Source organism: Miniopterus schreibersii (genome assembly GCF_964146895.1).
Source record: "Miniopterus schreibersii genome assembly, chromosome: 12".
NCBI lineage: Eukaryota > Metazoa > Chordata > Mammalia > Chiroptera > Miniopteridae > Miniopterus > Miniopterus schreibersii.
In genome coordinates, this window is record NC_138112.1 from 7,336,183 (window position 1) to 7,352,784 (window position 16,602).

The window sequence follows — 16,602 nt, forward strand, 5'->3', positions numbered from 1 at the left end:
AGGTGACGGCTTTGTCATCAGCTCCTGTGACTTCTCCTTCCCTGTTCCCTGAGGACACCAAGGGGAAGGGGAGGTAAGATCAAAAGTGCCCACACCACTCAGATCGCCTGGGGTGACACCTGAAGTGGCAGCCATCACAGGCTCCGGAGTGGGGGGGCATACGTCACATATGACTTTCCACTTCCACCTCGAGGCTATTGACCAACAGAAATAAAGTTACGTTCCCAAAATCCTGTATGAGAATCTTTTAGCTATTTTAACCGCCATTACTAGATGAAAGACTCTTGAAGCTGTCCAGCTTGTCTGAGTGAATTTGTAATTAGTTTTCAGTTGTTCTGGGAGGAACATTGAGTTACTGATCAGGGTTAATATTCCATCAGTTGAGTGAAATGTGAGTCTGACAGCCACACGGGCTCTTTGGCCTTCCCCGGTTACAGCTGTCATATGTGCTGCCTTCGCAGGCCTGGAAGGTCACCCTCTGCGCCTGTGGAATACATACATGTGTTCCCTTGAGTCATGCATTTATTACCTAACGTGAGAGGAGAAAGGAGCCCATCATAGGTCCAGATCCTCACCACTTCTGTTGCTCTTCCTTTGTTCCTGCAGCTCCCAGCTTCCCTCTTAGGTCATAAAGCGGGGCGTTGCCTTAGCTTGAGTTTCCCTGAAAGCAGAGTGTGAGACAGGGGCTTGCATGAGCGTGACTTATTTGGCAAATGATACCAAGAGACAATTGTGGGTGACCGAGGAGGAGGCAGCCCCACCCCAAAGAATAGTATTAAGTTGATCACTACTGTGTGCAGCTGGGGTTTGACCCCCTGGGGACCCTCTGAGGAGCAGCGCACAGTGTGCTCACTGGAGAAGCGCAAGAGGGCAGCACCCATTCCCGACTCCCTGTCTCTCCCTTGGTCAAGGGGTGCTTCGTGGGGTGGGTGTGAACTCCCGTGAACGTCCCTGATGCCCAAGCACATAATGGCTGAATGGGGGCCCACAGGTGGTTTTTATGGGTAGCAGCGTATATCCTGGTGGAGAGTAGGGTGATTTCCCTGCCCTGGGGGGAGAGATTACCCAGGAAAATCTAGAGCAATGCTCTCAAACTTTCCCACCTCAGTGTGCACACCTTCTGCAATGCTGACCTTGCAGTTCCTTCCACCAAGAGGTGGAGCCTTTTTCTCCATCACTTGAAGCAGGCCTGTGACTTGCCTTAACCAAGGGGACATTACAAACATGATGCAAACAAAGGCTATAAAATGAGACAGAGAGCAAACTGGTGGTTGCCAGAGGGGAGGGGAGTTTGCGGTCCCAGGGAAACAGTGAAGGGATTAAGAAATACAATTTGTTAGTAGCAAAATAGGCCCGGGATGTAAGGTGAGCTTAGGGAATACAGTCAATAATACTGCACATACTCTGTCTGGTGCCAGGTGGGTACTAGAAACAGTCAGGGAACACTATGTAAAGTACAGGGTTGTCTAAGCACTAATTGTACATCTGAAAGAACTACGAAATACTACTGAAAGTAGAAAATAAAATAAGAACATTTTTGTTAGGAGTTGAGACTCAAGATATGCGCGGACTATTGCAATCCTACGATAAACTTCAATGAACAAGAAGTCGCTTCTGTGGATGAGAAAAGAAAGTGGCTTCTTAAAATGTAAACTTCTTCTGGGGAAGATGCTGTGGAGACTGGAAATGAGCACAAAGTATTTACAATGTGATATAAAGTTAGTTGATGTAGCAGGGGCAGGGTTTGAAAGGATTGGCTGCACTTTTAAAAGGTTTACTGTGGGTAAAATGCTAAAAACAGCATCATATGCTACTGGGAAATCACTCTTGAAACAAAGAGTCAACTGCTCTTGTCTGATTTTAAGAAATTGCCACAGCCACCCCGACCTGCACAACTACCAGTCTGATCAGTCAGCAGCCAAAGGCACGGAGGCCAGACCTTCCGCCCAGAAAAGATTCCACATCACTGAATGCCTGGGTCATTTTTAGCAATCACGTGTTTTTAAATTAAGGTATCCACATTGTATTTTTAGACATAAGGCAGTTGCACACTTACTAGATTACAGTAGAGTGTACACATCACTTTTATATGCACTGGGAAACCACACAATCCCTGAACCCGCTTGGTGACACTGGCTTTGCTGCGGTCGGTGGTCTGACCCGAATCGGCAGGCCCTCCGAGGTAGGCCGAGCTGTGGGGAAGTCGTGAACACACTGCCCTCTGACAGCGTGCTCGGGCTCTGCTTGTATATTTACCTTCACCAGTGGGTTGTACACTTTCATATGTTGTGTGGTCACTGATTCGTGTCCTTTCATTTCAGGTTGAAGAACTCCTTTTGTTCTGGCCACAATGGCCAGAAGAATATACCTAAGGAACTAACAGTAAAGGTAGAGCAAGATTCCTACTGTACAGGACAAGGCCCAACAAGCCAGCCCAGTAATCACCACCCCCCCTGAGTTCCCATAGAAAGAACAAACCAGTCACACTCTGGCCAAGCATAACCCCATTACTCATTGTAAGACATTGTGTTTAAATCGTTCCTTTTGTGTTGCTAAAGGTCCCCTCTTGTTTCCTGTACCAAAAGCTGACAGCCTGACAAATTATTGGAAACCCCTTTACTCCAGTGCCTTTGTGGTTACTGAGCATAAACTAAGAGAAGAACCGAGGGTCAGGGCTATAGTTCGGCTCTTACATGGGTCAGACGCTGCAACTCTAGCTGCTGCTCAGCTATTATAACAAAGGCTCCAAAATTCAAACACAAACTCTGGTGGGTCTGTTGGGAGTTACCCCAGAACACTTTCAGCAGTTCTTGCAAGGCAGGTCTAGTCGTGATGAACTCCCTAAGCTTTTGTTTGCCTAGGAAAATATTAATTTCTTTTTCATATTTGAAAGGTCACTTTCAGGACGGAGTACTTTGGGCTGGCAAATTCTTTCTCTCAACACTTTGAATCTGTCATTTCACCCATTCTTGGTTCATAGGTTGTCTGTTGAGAAATCTGATAGCACAATCGAGGTTCCTTTGCAGGTCACAATTTTTTTCCCTTGGCTGCTTTTAGAATTCTTTATTTATCCTTGATTTTGGACAATTTCACTATAATATGTCTTGAAGAAGGTCTTTTTGCATTGAGATAATAGGGCGATCTATTAGCTTTGTGAACTTGGATATCATTGAAGTTACCCTTGTATAAAATCAAGTTAGAGTATTATAACTTTAGGATGTTAAAGGTAATCCCATGGTAACCACAAAGAAAATAGGTATGAAATCTATACAAAAGGCAGTGAGAAAGGAATTTAAAAACTTCACTGCAAAAGATTAGCTAAACATTAGAGAAAACAAGAATGTGAGAAATGAGGAACAAAAAAGCTATGGGGCATGTGGAAAACAAACAGTACAGTGCAGGAGGAAGCCCCTCTCAATCAGCAAGTACTTTCCATGTAAACGGATTAAACTCTCCAGTGAAAAGACAGAGATTAGCAGAATGAATGAAAACACAATCCAACTATATGCAGCCTACAAGACACTCCCAGAAATCCAAAGACACAACAAGTTGAAAGTGAAAAGATGAAAAAAGATATTCTACATAAATACTAAGCAAAAAAAAAAGCAGGAGTGGCCGTACTAATATCAGACAAAATAGATTCCAAATAAAAAATGGATTGGACTTAAACGCATAAGCTAAACTATAAGAGTCTCTGAAAGAAAAGGGACACGAATCTTTAATCTTGAATTGGCCTGTGAACTCTAATAATGACACCAGAAGAACAAGCAACAACAGGAGAAATAAATACGACTTTATCAAAATTAAAATCTTTTGTTCTTCAAAGAACACCATGGAGAATGGCATAATACAGCCTATGGAATGGAAGAAAATATTCACAAATGATACCTCCGCCAAATCCTATTATCTGCAATATATAACGGATACCGACACCTCAACAATACATTGTCAAATAAGCAAGTTTTAAAATAGAAATAGGATTTCTACATTGTTCAAAGAAGAGACACAAACTGTCAAGAAGGACATGAAGATTCCTTCAAAATTGTCAGTCCTCAGAAAAATGCGAATGAAAACCCCAGTGAGATGCCACCTCATGCCCGCTGGGATGCACAGATATCTTTCCAAAGCAACCGAGGTTGGCAGTGATGCAGAGAAGCTGGAACCTGCACACAGGGCTGGTGCAAATGCAAAAGAGGAAATGGTTCGGCAGCACTTTATAAAGTTAAACAGAATCACCATATGGCCCAGAAATTCCGCTCCTAGGTATATGCCCAGGAGCAATTAAAGACGCCGAAGCTCACACAAAAGCCTGCACATCCGTGTCACAGCAGCACCATCACAGTAGCCACCAAGTGGACACAACCAGCTGCCCACCAATCGGTCAACAGAAAAGCAAAGCCTCACAGCCAGACAGAGACGGCTGTAGGATTAGGGCTGAGGACCTGCCCCAAGCCCCCACCTAGGCCTCATGCCTCTTCACCTTTTCACTCCCAGCCCTACCCCACAAGGCGGCGAATAAAAAGTCTGAAGTAAATTGAGCTGGATTGGCAGCACTGCAAGTTTTCATGCTTGACAGATAACTCACCCCAAATGTCTCTTTCCCAGACCCCAAGAAGGAACTCATACCCACTAGGGGGGCTGCAGGGCTGCCCACAGTTCGGGGGGCGGTTGGAGCTGCCTCTTGTGGGCATGGTAAAGAAAACATCAGGGGAATAATTGCCTTGAGGGTGGCACAAAATGCCCCACACCCAGGTGGTTGCCACATCTTACCTCCCGGGCAGACTCTACCCTCAAATCAGACCAGAATTTTAACTAAAAAGAATGACAGATGTGGGGACTGTTTGGTAGCTGATGCGAACCATCCAACCAAAAATGACATTTCAAGACAATTGGGAAAATTTGAACATGGACTGAGCTTTAGATACAGTTAAAGATTGATCTTTGTCTTTATCAAAAATGACAAAGACACAGTGGTTTTGTCAAAGATAAAATTTCTTCATTAAAGAGGTCCACAGTAAAATGTCCTGATTTCTGGGGTTTGTTTAAAATGTGCTAGCAAGAAAAAGGGTAGAGGGGATGAATGAAAACAAGCTGTTGATAATTTTTTAATTATCAATTAGTGGTTGAGAGACACACGGAAGTTCGTTCATTTTACTGTTTTATTTTTATGTTTGTTTGAAAGTTTCCATTAAGAATTTTTTAAACAGTGGTTGAGCATCGACTCATGAACCAAGAGGTCACCGGATCCCAGTCAGGGCACAAGCCTGGGTTGCGGGCTTGATCTCTAGTAAGGGGCCTGAGGGAGGCAGCCGATCAATGACTCCAATCATTGCTGTTCTATCTCTCTCTCTCTCCCTTCATCTCTCTCTAAAATCAGTAAAAACATATTTTTAATAAAAAAATTTTAAATCAAAAGAATGGGAAGAAGTGGATAAAATTGTAGGTTTCCAGTCCTGCTAAGAAAAGTTGTTTGAGGGGGGCAGGGAAGTCTAAGGGAGAGAAGGTGAAAAATCTCTGTGTTTCTCCTACAGAAAATAACAACAACAAAGTGGCAGGGACAGAACACAAGAACTAGCTGAGCAAACACTGAGCTAACATTCACTCTCTCCCCGGGGTGGGTGTGATAAACAAGAAAGGACACCAACTCACCCAGCGCCCATGCAGTGACAAGCACTGTCACCAGCATCTCATGAGTCCTCGTAATAATACTGTTCAGCCAGCTAAATATTATTTTTAATAGTCCCTGTGCTGATCCTTCATCAGTTGCCAAGTCTCATCACCACCCCTGCCCAGGCCCACTCTCTCTCTATTCTGCCCTGCCCTGCGCCCCAGCAAGCCGAGCCCTGCACACTGGGTCACCCACGCCTTTGCCAGCTGGTTTCCCACACAAGTGGGATAATGGGGAGCTCCCGAGGGTCATCGATGGGCAGCAGGGAGGAAAGTAATGGTCTTCCTCAGGTGCGACTCTGGCGTCTCATCTCCAGGGCAGTTGTGCCCTCTGGGTGGGCTCCGGGAACTGGCCCCTCCCCAGCTCTCCCTGGGAGCCCCTAACTCTTCCTTCTCAGGTCCCCTCATTCTAGGGGGGAAACAATTCCCCCTGTGGCTCACCCCTGGGTGGCTCCCCATTCCTTGTGTGCTTCCTTAACCTCCTGTATATCTGCAAACAGTGCTTTCATTAGAAGTCTCTTCCACTGAACCATCTGGAATAAGTTGTTTCCTATAGAGACCCTTAGTGATAAAATCCCAGAGGCTATGCGTAGACACTGACGGGTTAAAGAGGGGCCTCAGGGGATCAGAGTTGTGCTTTTGAGAGCTCATCATGGCGTAGTGTGCAGAAGAAACTGAAGGAGCACAAGGCGGGGGTAGAATATGACCCCTTACGAGGTTATGTCAGTAACAAAGGCAAGAGATTATGGAGACAGATTATAAAACATTGCTTTTTAAAAAGCCTTTCCTCCTCGCTCTACTCAGGGGGAACCCTGACTCCCACAAGACCCCGCAGTGCCAAGGGGCACAATTAGAAACTTGTATTGGGCAGGGACTGCCTGTGCCACAAAACCAAGCTCACAAACATATCTTCTCTTTTTCCAATAAATTTTATGAATTTCTCATTTAATTGTTAATTTCTGCCGAAGAGAAAGATACATTCTACTGGAACCCTGGGATTTCTCAGGCAGCTGGGGTTTAAGGGGCCGCTCTGCAGTTGCCCCGACCCCTGTGCCTCCGTCCTGACCTCCAGGGCCCCCGCAGGGCAGCCTGCTGTGCACAGGGTGTCCCCCCACTGCGGGCGCCCCCCTCGGCGTGCCTGCTGGTCATGGGTGCATGGCCCAGTGGCAGCAGGTATCCTTGCCTGGACCCCACAGATCAGACAGGTGGAACATAAGAACATTTAAAAAGTAAATTCAAAGACCACTTTCTCTCGCAAAGACATAAATATAATGAAACCAAGACAACTGCTCTTCTCACCTTGGCCTGCAGCACACACAAGTGCATCACTGCATATTCGGCACACTCCTTGTCCGTCGATTTCTCCAAACCATCTGAAATTTCTCAAAGGAGAAGTCCGGCTCTAAGGCTACGCCTGGCCTTTCTCAGGGAAATCTGGACCCTGAGAAACGCATGCACGGGTCCGAGGGAATGAGCATTGCAGATGCGCGGATGGCCCCCACACCCACCTTCCGTGGGCTCTGCACACTCGAGTCACATCACCCACATAGACTTTAACTCACATAGACTTTATCTCAAACTGTCAAGATAGCTAAAGGCCTCAAGTTACCAAAACCCCATCCCAACAACATTTTGTTCCTCGGGCACTGAGTAAAGCAGCACAACATCATCTATACTGAGCTACTGTCGAATCGGCCAAACTGAAGAGATGATTGTCGGTCCTTGAGAAGGCTCAACACCCTTAGAAGACACGCTTCTGATAACTAACTCGAGTCTCTCTTGCTACAGTATTGAGAGCTGAAAACTCCAGCTCTAGGAACCTGGAAGACTGACCATGGTACAGGACTCACTTAGAAAAGAAACCACACACAAAATTACTAAAAATTAAATGGTTTCCAGATGACAGTAAACAAGGGAAAATTATTTACCTGTCAGGCAATCGAAGTTTTCACCCCTTGCTAAGGAACAGAAGTCTAGAATTCTCAGACCAACTCTACATAGACCTCAAGGAGACCAGGGAAAGCAGCTGTGCTTCTGGAAGGAACAGTAAGAGCTTCTGAGCACAATCATGTAGTGCACTTTTTTAAAAAGATCTTAGCTGATTTGGAAATAGCCCAATTGTCCATCAGTAGATGAGTGGATAAAAAAGCTGTGGGACATTTACACCATGGAATATTATGTAGCTGTAAAGAAGAAGAATCTTGTACCCTTTGGGACAGTATGGATGGACCTGGAGAATATTATGCTAAGTGAAATAAGCCAGGCAGGGAAAGGCAAATATCACATGATCTCATTATACATGGAATCTAAAGAACTTAATAAACTGATGAACAGAATAGATTCAATGACATGGAAGCATAGGTGAGACTGAGGAATGTCAGAGGAATGGAAGGGGGAGGAGGAGTGGGGGGGAGAGAGTAACCAAAGAATTTATGTGCATATGTACCCAACCCAAGGACAGGGACAATGGTGGGGAGAGGAACTGGGGATGGGGAAGGAACGGGGTTTAACGGGTCATTGGGGAGAAAAAGGGACATCTGTAATATTTTAAACAATAATGAAATTTTAAAAATAAAATAAAGTAAAATAAAATAAAATAATAAATAGAAAGAGCTTAGCTTTTGCAACAGCACTGATAGACCTAGAGAACATTATGCTCAGTTCAATAACTCAGACACAGAAAGACAAATACCATATGATTTCACTTATATGTGGAATCTAATCAACAAAATGAACAAACAAAATGGAAACAGACTCTTAGATACACAGAACAGACTGTCAGGTGTCAGAAGGAAGGGGGGTTGTGACCCGGTTGAAAAAGGTGAAGGGATTAAACAGGACGAATTGGTAGCTACAGAACAGCCACAGAGCTATAGATCATAGCACAGGGAATATAGTCAGTGATGCAAAGATGAATATGTGCGGGGCCAGGGGGTACTTGAATTAGGGAGGCGTGGGGGGCACTCTGTCAAGTACATGATTTTTAACCACTTTGCTGTGCAGCTGAAACTGCTACAGAATAATACTGAACGTAAATTTTAAATGAAAAATTATATATATATATATATATATATATATATATATATAGTCACAGAAGGGTTCACAATTTAGTCGCATTTCAAGATGCAAGATTGTGAATAACTTAATTCTAAACACAATGCTGTAATTGTGAGTTCTCCTGCTTAGCATCAAGGGAGTGACACTTTTATTAATAAATAGAATTTGTCCTTTATAATCAAGTCTTTTAAAAACTGAAGAAAAATAATACAGTGAATTTCTTACAATAGCATTTCCTTTGATAGTCCCAAGGAGTTACCTAGAACTCCTATGAAATAGGCTGTCTGTACAGAATAAAGATTTCCACAATAAGATTTTGACAGAGGTGTATTTTGTGGATACCGCGTGTAAAAAGGTGCTTTTTGAAACCTACACAACAGATGCGCCTGCACGCATATGCTCACGCTCCCCACCCCCACAAAGAAATATCTTCGCTGAGGTCAGAAGCCGCCCAGACACTGGAGTCCCCCTAACGCCCTGGTGACTGTCCCCTATTACAGCTGAAATTCTCCTGAGAGTGGGCACTGCCATCCTGACGTGGACTTAAGAATCCTGAAGGAGCCAAGCACATTCCTGGGAGCCTTGTGCCTGTGACTGTCATGCTCTGACCCCCCCAGGGAGACGCTTCACTTGAACTCGGGGCAGCTTCCCACCCTCTGCTGCCGCCCGGCCCCCAGGGGCCTCGGCAGGCTGATGAAAGCAGCTCGGTCTCTGCTGCTGCTGCGACGGAACCAAACACGACACCAGGGTCCCCAGACCCACCCTGAGCTGCAGCCTAAAACCTAATGGCCTCAGCTTTCCTGCGTATTTACACAACAGTGCTGTAGAAGAATTCACACGGCAGAGTCAGTGCACACGGAAGGGCTGGTGGCCGGGGGGCGAGGACACGGCCAGGGCAGCCCTGGGCCCGGCCTCTGCTCTCTGCTGCCGTCTCTCCAGCAGGCTCGTGGGAGCGGTGACTGCATCCAGCACACGCCAAATTAGAGCAGCAACTGCCACCCGGACTCAGTCCCTCTGCAGGCGAGGACCGTGTCCCTTCGTGAAGGGCTAAGGGTTCGTCTTGAACGTGAGCGTTGCCTGGCGGATGCTGGCTCTAAGTCAAACCTGTCAGCCCAGCTCCAGGCAGAGCAGGGTCGGGGAGCCTCAGTGCTGAGAAGCCAAGGAAGGTGCCAATGCCACCAAGGCAGGGGACCTGCCATCTTGACCTCGGTGACATTTCAGCTCTGGGTTCACTTCATAACTGTGTGCTTTAACTTCCCTTTCTAATTGCAGTATAAGAGACACTCTTGCAATCACTGAAATGGGGAGATTGACTGCTTCATAACTCAAATACTATTTTCTTGATCAGATTATAAAATAAGCCCGGGCCAGTGTGGCTCAGTGGGCTGAGCACCGTCCCGGGCACTGAAAGGTGGGCAGTTTGATTCCCAGTCAGGCAACACACCAAGGTTGTGGGTTCAGTCCCCAGTTGGGGGGCGTGCGGGAGGCAAACAACGGATGTTTCTCTCTCACATCGATGCTTTTCTCTCTCTTTCACTCTTCCTTCTTCTCTCTCTGAAAAAATCAATAAAAACATTTTTCTTGAAAGAATATAAACCACAATCAGAGAACAAAACACCTTAAAAAAAGCAACGTAAATTTATTAGCCAAACACTAAAACGATGCATCTGTAGAAAAGCTTGTAACTGCGTTTTCAGTTTAAACTCATGGATATTACTCTGTACAGAGAGCAATATCTTCAGAAACCTCCTTGCCTCCCTGCAGTTCTTTAAAACACCTGAGAAAGGTAAGGCGCAGAGAGACCCCCCTTCAAATGCATTTGACCTCTGTGCTTGGGGCTCCCGCAGAACACCTGATGATTTCAAAGGGCCAGGATTTTCGTTACAGAGTCATGGTCAAACCTGACACTCACAGAGGCTCTGGATGGAAAGGGGAACTTGCAGTGTCCATCACATGCCCCAGACTGTCCCTCGGCAGGTTCTGGCACCTGGCCTTCCCCAGAGGCAGGTAAGTCACGTGCAGCATCTGTTGCAAAATTATCCTGAAGCTTTCATGGATGAAGCTTGTTTTTATACATATTTCATCAAGGGATTCCACTGTTTGGCTGGCTTACGGGCTATGGACCCATTTGTTCTCTTCTTGACACTGCTTTCTGCCATTTCCCCTCACACTTTGATTCTTTGCTTTTAAAATATCAGACATTTCAGAAGAAGTATTATGTGACGTTGCTGCAGTGTTTGGCTGTGCTTTACCCACTGGGCACCAGAAGAACCTTTGGGAAATAACTGCCGACTGTGCTGGGATTTGCTTTGACTCCATTTTTCCACTGTAAAGGTTTAGGTGGTGAGCTGGAGAAAACCCACTGTCAGTCTGAGCCATCTCCAAAGCTTGGAGAAAGCCAGTCCCTTACAGGTCCAACAATAGGATCAGCCATCAAAAAGTTGTGAGGAGCCAAACCAAGTTTGGATTTGGGGGTCATTTCATTTCCGTGACAGGGCAATGTCTCTGTGGAGAACCACACAATGTTCCGAATCTCTCTTCTGGTTTTCAGGTCACATGTTATGTCTTCGGAATTCCTGGAATGATGTTCAGACAAGCAAGCTGGTCATGGCTTTGCAGTGCAATGTAATCATCGCTACAACTACAATATCTGCTATCAAAACCGGTGTCTTAAAAGACCACTCTAGCAGTCCCACCAGGAGGAGCTTCTTTATTTACTTTTCCTCTAGAAATGCCCAGCTGGATTTCGCTAGGTATCCTTGAAACAGCAGTACATGTTCAAGTGTCTCGTCAAGAATAATCGCACCATATGTTGATATCCCATTTCATATTCCATCCAGTCATCCCAAACGTCTTCGACATCCTCTCCGTGAGGCAGCAAAAGTGAACAGTGACTCAAGACAACTCTAGCAAAGTCTCTGATCCCACACCGAGGGAACCCTGGTGCGTCCTGCATGTAGGAATCCAAGTAAAACCAATGGGCAGGTTCAATCTGAAAAAACAATGAAATAGCATTGTGTGCTGGGGCTGTGCAAAATAAATCGGCTTCAGAGATTGTGCAGGATGCTGTCGAGGACCAAGGGTACGGCACGGAGCCCCTGGCTTACCAGAGAGCAGGTTCCCTCAAGCACACCAACTTTGTGTTAGCTCTTCCCCTTCTTCTGCCGAAATTGCTTCCTCTGCTCTGGAGCGTGAAGTGTCTCCTTGAGAATTTCCTGACGGATGGAAGGAAGGGAACAAGCCTTAATGACCAGAGCCACTCATGTGAGGGATCCCAGGGCAGAATCAGACATAACAGGGCCCCTGCAGCAGGGTAGGCCCAGCCCTTCCGACTCCCAGGCCAGCTCCCTGCCCAGGCTTGCTCAACGTGATTCAATAGTGCGGATGGGGTACAGGGATTAGGAGCCAGGGAGGGGCTAAGAGGGTGAAAGTGGAGAGCTCGGGGAGATACTGTAACCATCGATGATCCCTGGAGCTCAAGAGCCTGGATGAGACCAGGTCCTTCAGGGTGAGAGTCATAAAATGAGGGGCTGGGGATGAGTTACAAAGAGGAACTTATGGGTAGGAAAGAGAAAACATGACAGAGAGGAAAGGAAATAAATTCCAAATGCTTTCTTGCTCACTCTGTCTGGGTCTTCATCATCCTTACCTAGTGTTCAATTAGACAATGGCAGCGACAATGTTGGGGTGGCCATGGGAAAGGAGAAGGGAGAGATGCATGGATAGATGGATGGATGAATGGATGGATGGATGGATGGATGGATGGATGGATGGATGGATGGATGGATGGATGGACGGATGGGTATGTGAATAGATGGGTGGGGGCACAGGTGGTTAAGTGGGCAGGTAGATAGATGGATGAATGACTGGACAGGCAGATAGAGGGATGGAGACCTTGAGTGGATTAGAATATGGTTGAATGGGGGGAGGAGGAGATGGGCCAATGTGTGCAAGGGCAGTTCAGTGGTGGGTGGATAAGAGGAAGGATGAGTTGTTACAATATTAATTTTGAATGGTGATAGATGTATTGCGGTGATACCATTGTAAGGTATACAAATGACAAGTCACAATGTTGTACACTTGAAATTAATATAATACTGAATACCAACTATACATTAATGAACAAAATTTTCAAAGGATAGATAAGTTGATATATAAGTGAATGAGTGGATAGATGGATGAGTGGATGGACAGGCAGGTAGACAGGCGGGTGGATGAGTGAGGGAGTCCTGGGATGAAAGGGTAGCCCAAAGCCCCCTGACCAACACTCTGACTTTCCTTCTTGCTGTTTCCAGCTGCCACCACCGCCGTGGGCCTGCTGGTTTTCCCTGTCAGCCTGGCCTCCCCATTCGCCAAGGAAGCCTGTGGAGCCTCCTCTGTGTACCGCAGTGGACAGTGCCAGCTGGGCTGGGGCTGAGTGACTGTCATCCTCATTTCAGTCCTGGCCAGCCTCCTGCCCATGACCAGGTGGCCACACACCACCCAAATACAGGACAGGGCCATGCTCTTCTCCAGCGACACTGAGAAAATCATCCTTATGCCAGAAATGAGCAAATAAAATTTTCCCAGGAGGAACAAAAAGAGCTCATACCACAGCTATATGAAATTGCCACATACCCGAGATCAAATCCCAATTCTGCTGCTCCCTTGCTGTGTGACCTTAGGCAAGACACTTCAACTCTCTGAAAGTCAGAGTATTCTTCTGTGAAATGGGGGGAGAAGGTGAAATATTTCCTACCTCATCCAGCTGTTAGGTTGAGAAGCCAGGGACACTAAGGTCACAACCAGAAAATAATTGCCATCTGGGGAGCCCTCTTGTGCATGGGCCTTGGGGTACATGATACACAGTTTGCAAAATGGGCTCAATGATTTTCCTGCCTACTCTGAAGCTAGGCTAGGCCATGTCACCTGCGTTGGCCCATGGGGTGTTAGCAAAATCCCCAGGGCACAGACTTAAAGAGAGCTTGTGTGTCTCTGTGGTCTGTGTTCCCTATGATAACATGCCCAGGTTGGCCTGCTGGAGGATGACTTGTGCAGCAGAGTGAAGTCACCCAGGCAGCTGCGAGGCCCGAGAAGGTCAACAAAACTTTCAGTTGACCTTCAGAGCACAACTGCCCTGCTGACCCACAGACTCACAAGTAAAGGAAATGTGTGTTGTAGGAACTCACTGACCTTCGGGGGTAGCCTGCTATGCAGTAGTCGTGTGGCCCTTGATGGCTGATACATCAGTAGTGAAGAGAACTCCCTCCTGCTTTGGGCCGATGAACTGGGGAGGCTCTGAGAACAGAAGTGTCTGACTTGGTCACTGAAGTATTCCTGACCTTCCAGGACATTCCTGATGGTACCTGGCACATAACAGGCACTCAGTAGCATTTGGTGAATAAATGAAAGTCTAGCACTGTACTAGGGGCTCTGTACACACTATCTGTTTAAGCTGCACACAAACCTCCCCTCTAAACCATTATTCCCATTTGATAGATATGGAAAGTGAGGCCCACAACTATGGGTGCTTGCCTGAGGCCCCAGAGCTGGGAAGTGGTGGGGCTGGAGTTCAAACTCAGGTCAGACTCCAGTCACCGTCCACCCAATAGCTAGGGTGACACTCTGTCCCGAGGGCCCAGGCACCCATCCCTCACCATGCCTGCCGCACCCGGATGGGGTGGATCCTGGCCTTCACGCCCCTCCCCGCTCCCTGAGATAAGCTGCCCATCACCTTGATGCTGATGGTGGAGGCCCGGGCGTCATTAGGTGCAGGTGACCGCCAGGCTGGCCCTGAGGAGCATTCAGCCAGGGCAGCGCTGCGGGGCTCCCGCCGCCTCTGCTGCACGACTGCCTCACGGCCCAGCCGTTCTGCCGGGTCTGCGTGCAGCAGGCTGAACCTGCGCATCCACCTGCCGGGCACATGGTGCACGGTCACCGGAAACGCCGGGACCCCTGGAGAGAGCCAGTCCCACGGGAACAAGGGTGGCTCTGACCTGGGACCCTGAGCCCTGGAAACACCCATTGAACATCCATAGAGTAACATCCAACATACATAAACCGAGCACCTACTATGCGCCAGGCAGGGGCTCGGCTCTGGGAATAAACAAAAGTGAGCAAGGCTACTTCTTTCTTCCAACCCATCCTTCCTTTCCCCCTCCCTCCCTTCCTTCCCTCCCTCCTGCACATATTCAAATATTTGTTGAGCCCCTCCTCTGAGCCAGGCAGTACACTGAGACCTGGGCACACTGAAGAGAGAAGACTGCTTCTTCCATCTTTATTACCCTCCTGCTCCCCGGCCTCATTTAATTTGAGGAGCACCTTCCACGTGCTAGGCACCCAGCTCAGCTTCTGGGCAGGCGGGCCACTCATGCCTCCAGCCACTGGCCGCTGGAAGTACCGAGGGCCTCCCACATGCCCAGCATGGGGCTGGGTGCTGAGGTCACACACCTGAGCAAAGCCGCCCACGTCCTTCCCTTACAGCAGTGGCCTCAGAGGAGAGCGCAGATTTCACCCCCTTCCCTCGTGGGGTTTCACCAGAGAGCAGGGCCTTCGAGTTCTGTGCTGCACAGCCCAGGTGACCCAGGTTCTGGGTCGGCCAGACCTCTGGGCACAGACAGAGCAGAAAGCTGATGGAAGGACGTGGAGGGGAAGGACGGGAGGTCAGGGGGCAGGGAGACTGTCCCCTGCCCAGTTGGGGGGATCCTTTAGCTATTCAGGGCTTTAGCAGAGAGGTTCTGGGTCTGCCCTGCCCGAGGGCCTCTCCCGAGTGGCTCCTTCCCATCAACCTCCTGAAGACTCGCCCAAACCCACCTCCCCATTCCCACCGCCGTCCTGGGCTAGGCCTCCATGGCCCTGCACCTGACGACCCCTCAGCCTCCTTCCGGGGCCTGCTTGTCCCAGCCTGGCCCCTCCCGCCATCTACCACTCAGCAGCCTTACCCCTTGTTTCCGCTGCAGCCCACCTCTCACTGCTGCCCCTCACCCATTTTGATGTTCCTGCCACCCACCTCCATCTCGCCCTTCCACCCCTCCCCACACAAGCACACCCGCACACACCCCACATCACGCAACAGCCTCCTCTAGGGATCTGCTCCTCTGTCCCCTCTTCCTAGAGGCCCTTCCTCACCCTCCTTGCCTGGAAGGCAATTCCTTTAAACAATTCGGGTGGCATTCTGCCCGGCACAGGTGCCTTCTGGGTGATCACACAGGCCCTGGGTTTGCTTCCATCTGACTGCACAACCCCTCTCACCTGGCAAGGACTTCATCTAAGGCAGCTTCGGGTCCCCAGGCCTGAGCACAGGGCCCGGCACGACGGGCTTCTCAGTTACTGTCTGCCCAGGACCCGCTGGCAGGGGGTGAAGTGTGGAGGGGCCTCAGGCTGGCACCAAGATGACCGTTCACTGGCACCGCCTCAACCTATGGAACCGCACTGTGGGAAAGTTTCCATTCTCAACTCTCCCTTGACATCTCTGATCAGGAGGACAGCAGTCTCCTTAACACTTTATAATCTCCCCTTGAAGACAGAGCAGGCCTCAGACAGGCTACTGCACCTATGTAGATGGAATATATCATGTTTTCATATTCTACTCATTCTTATTGTTTCCTATTATTTAGGGCAAGTCATATTGACAACACGGGTATAAAATCACTTCTTAAGTGAGTTATATACATTTTAAGTGAGTCCAGTTTTAAATACAAATATTAGGTAAATAGCACAGATGGGACACAGATATGAAGTATAAAATACCATGAGGATTTGAAAACTTAGTACGAATAAAAGAATCTAGAATTCCTCATTAACAACTTTTCTATAGAATATATGCTGAAATGGTATCCTATTGGATATACTGGGTTAAATAAAGTATATTATGAAAATTAATGTCACTGATGAAATGAC

The 16,602-nt window shown here is 47.7% G+C and overlaps 1 pseudogene across 1 annotated transcript; it reads right to left on the reverse strand.

The window, feature by feature from the left end:
- Positions 1-11,089: 11,089 nt before the first annotated feature.
- On the reverse strand, positions 11,090-14,611 carry LOC308564930 (m7GpppN-mRNA hydrolase pseudogene; annotated as a pseudogene). Its single transcript has 2 exons — positions 14,361-14,611; positions 11,090-11,769 (listed from the first exon to the last, which is right to left on the reverse strand). The product of its transcript is annotated as a m7GpppN-mRNA hydrolase pseudogene (transcript).
- Positions 14,612-16,602: the final 1,991 nt, after the last annotated feature.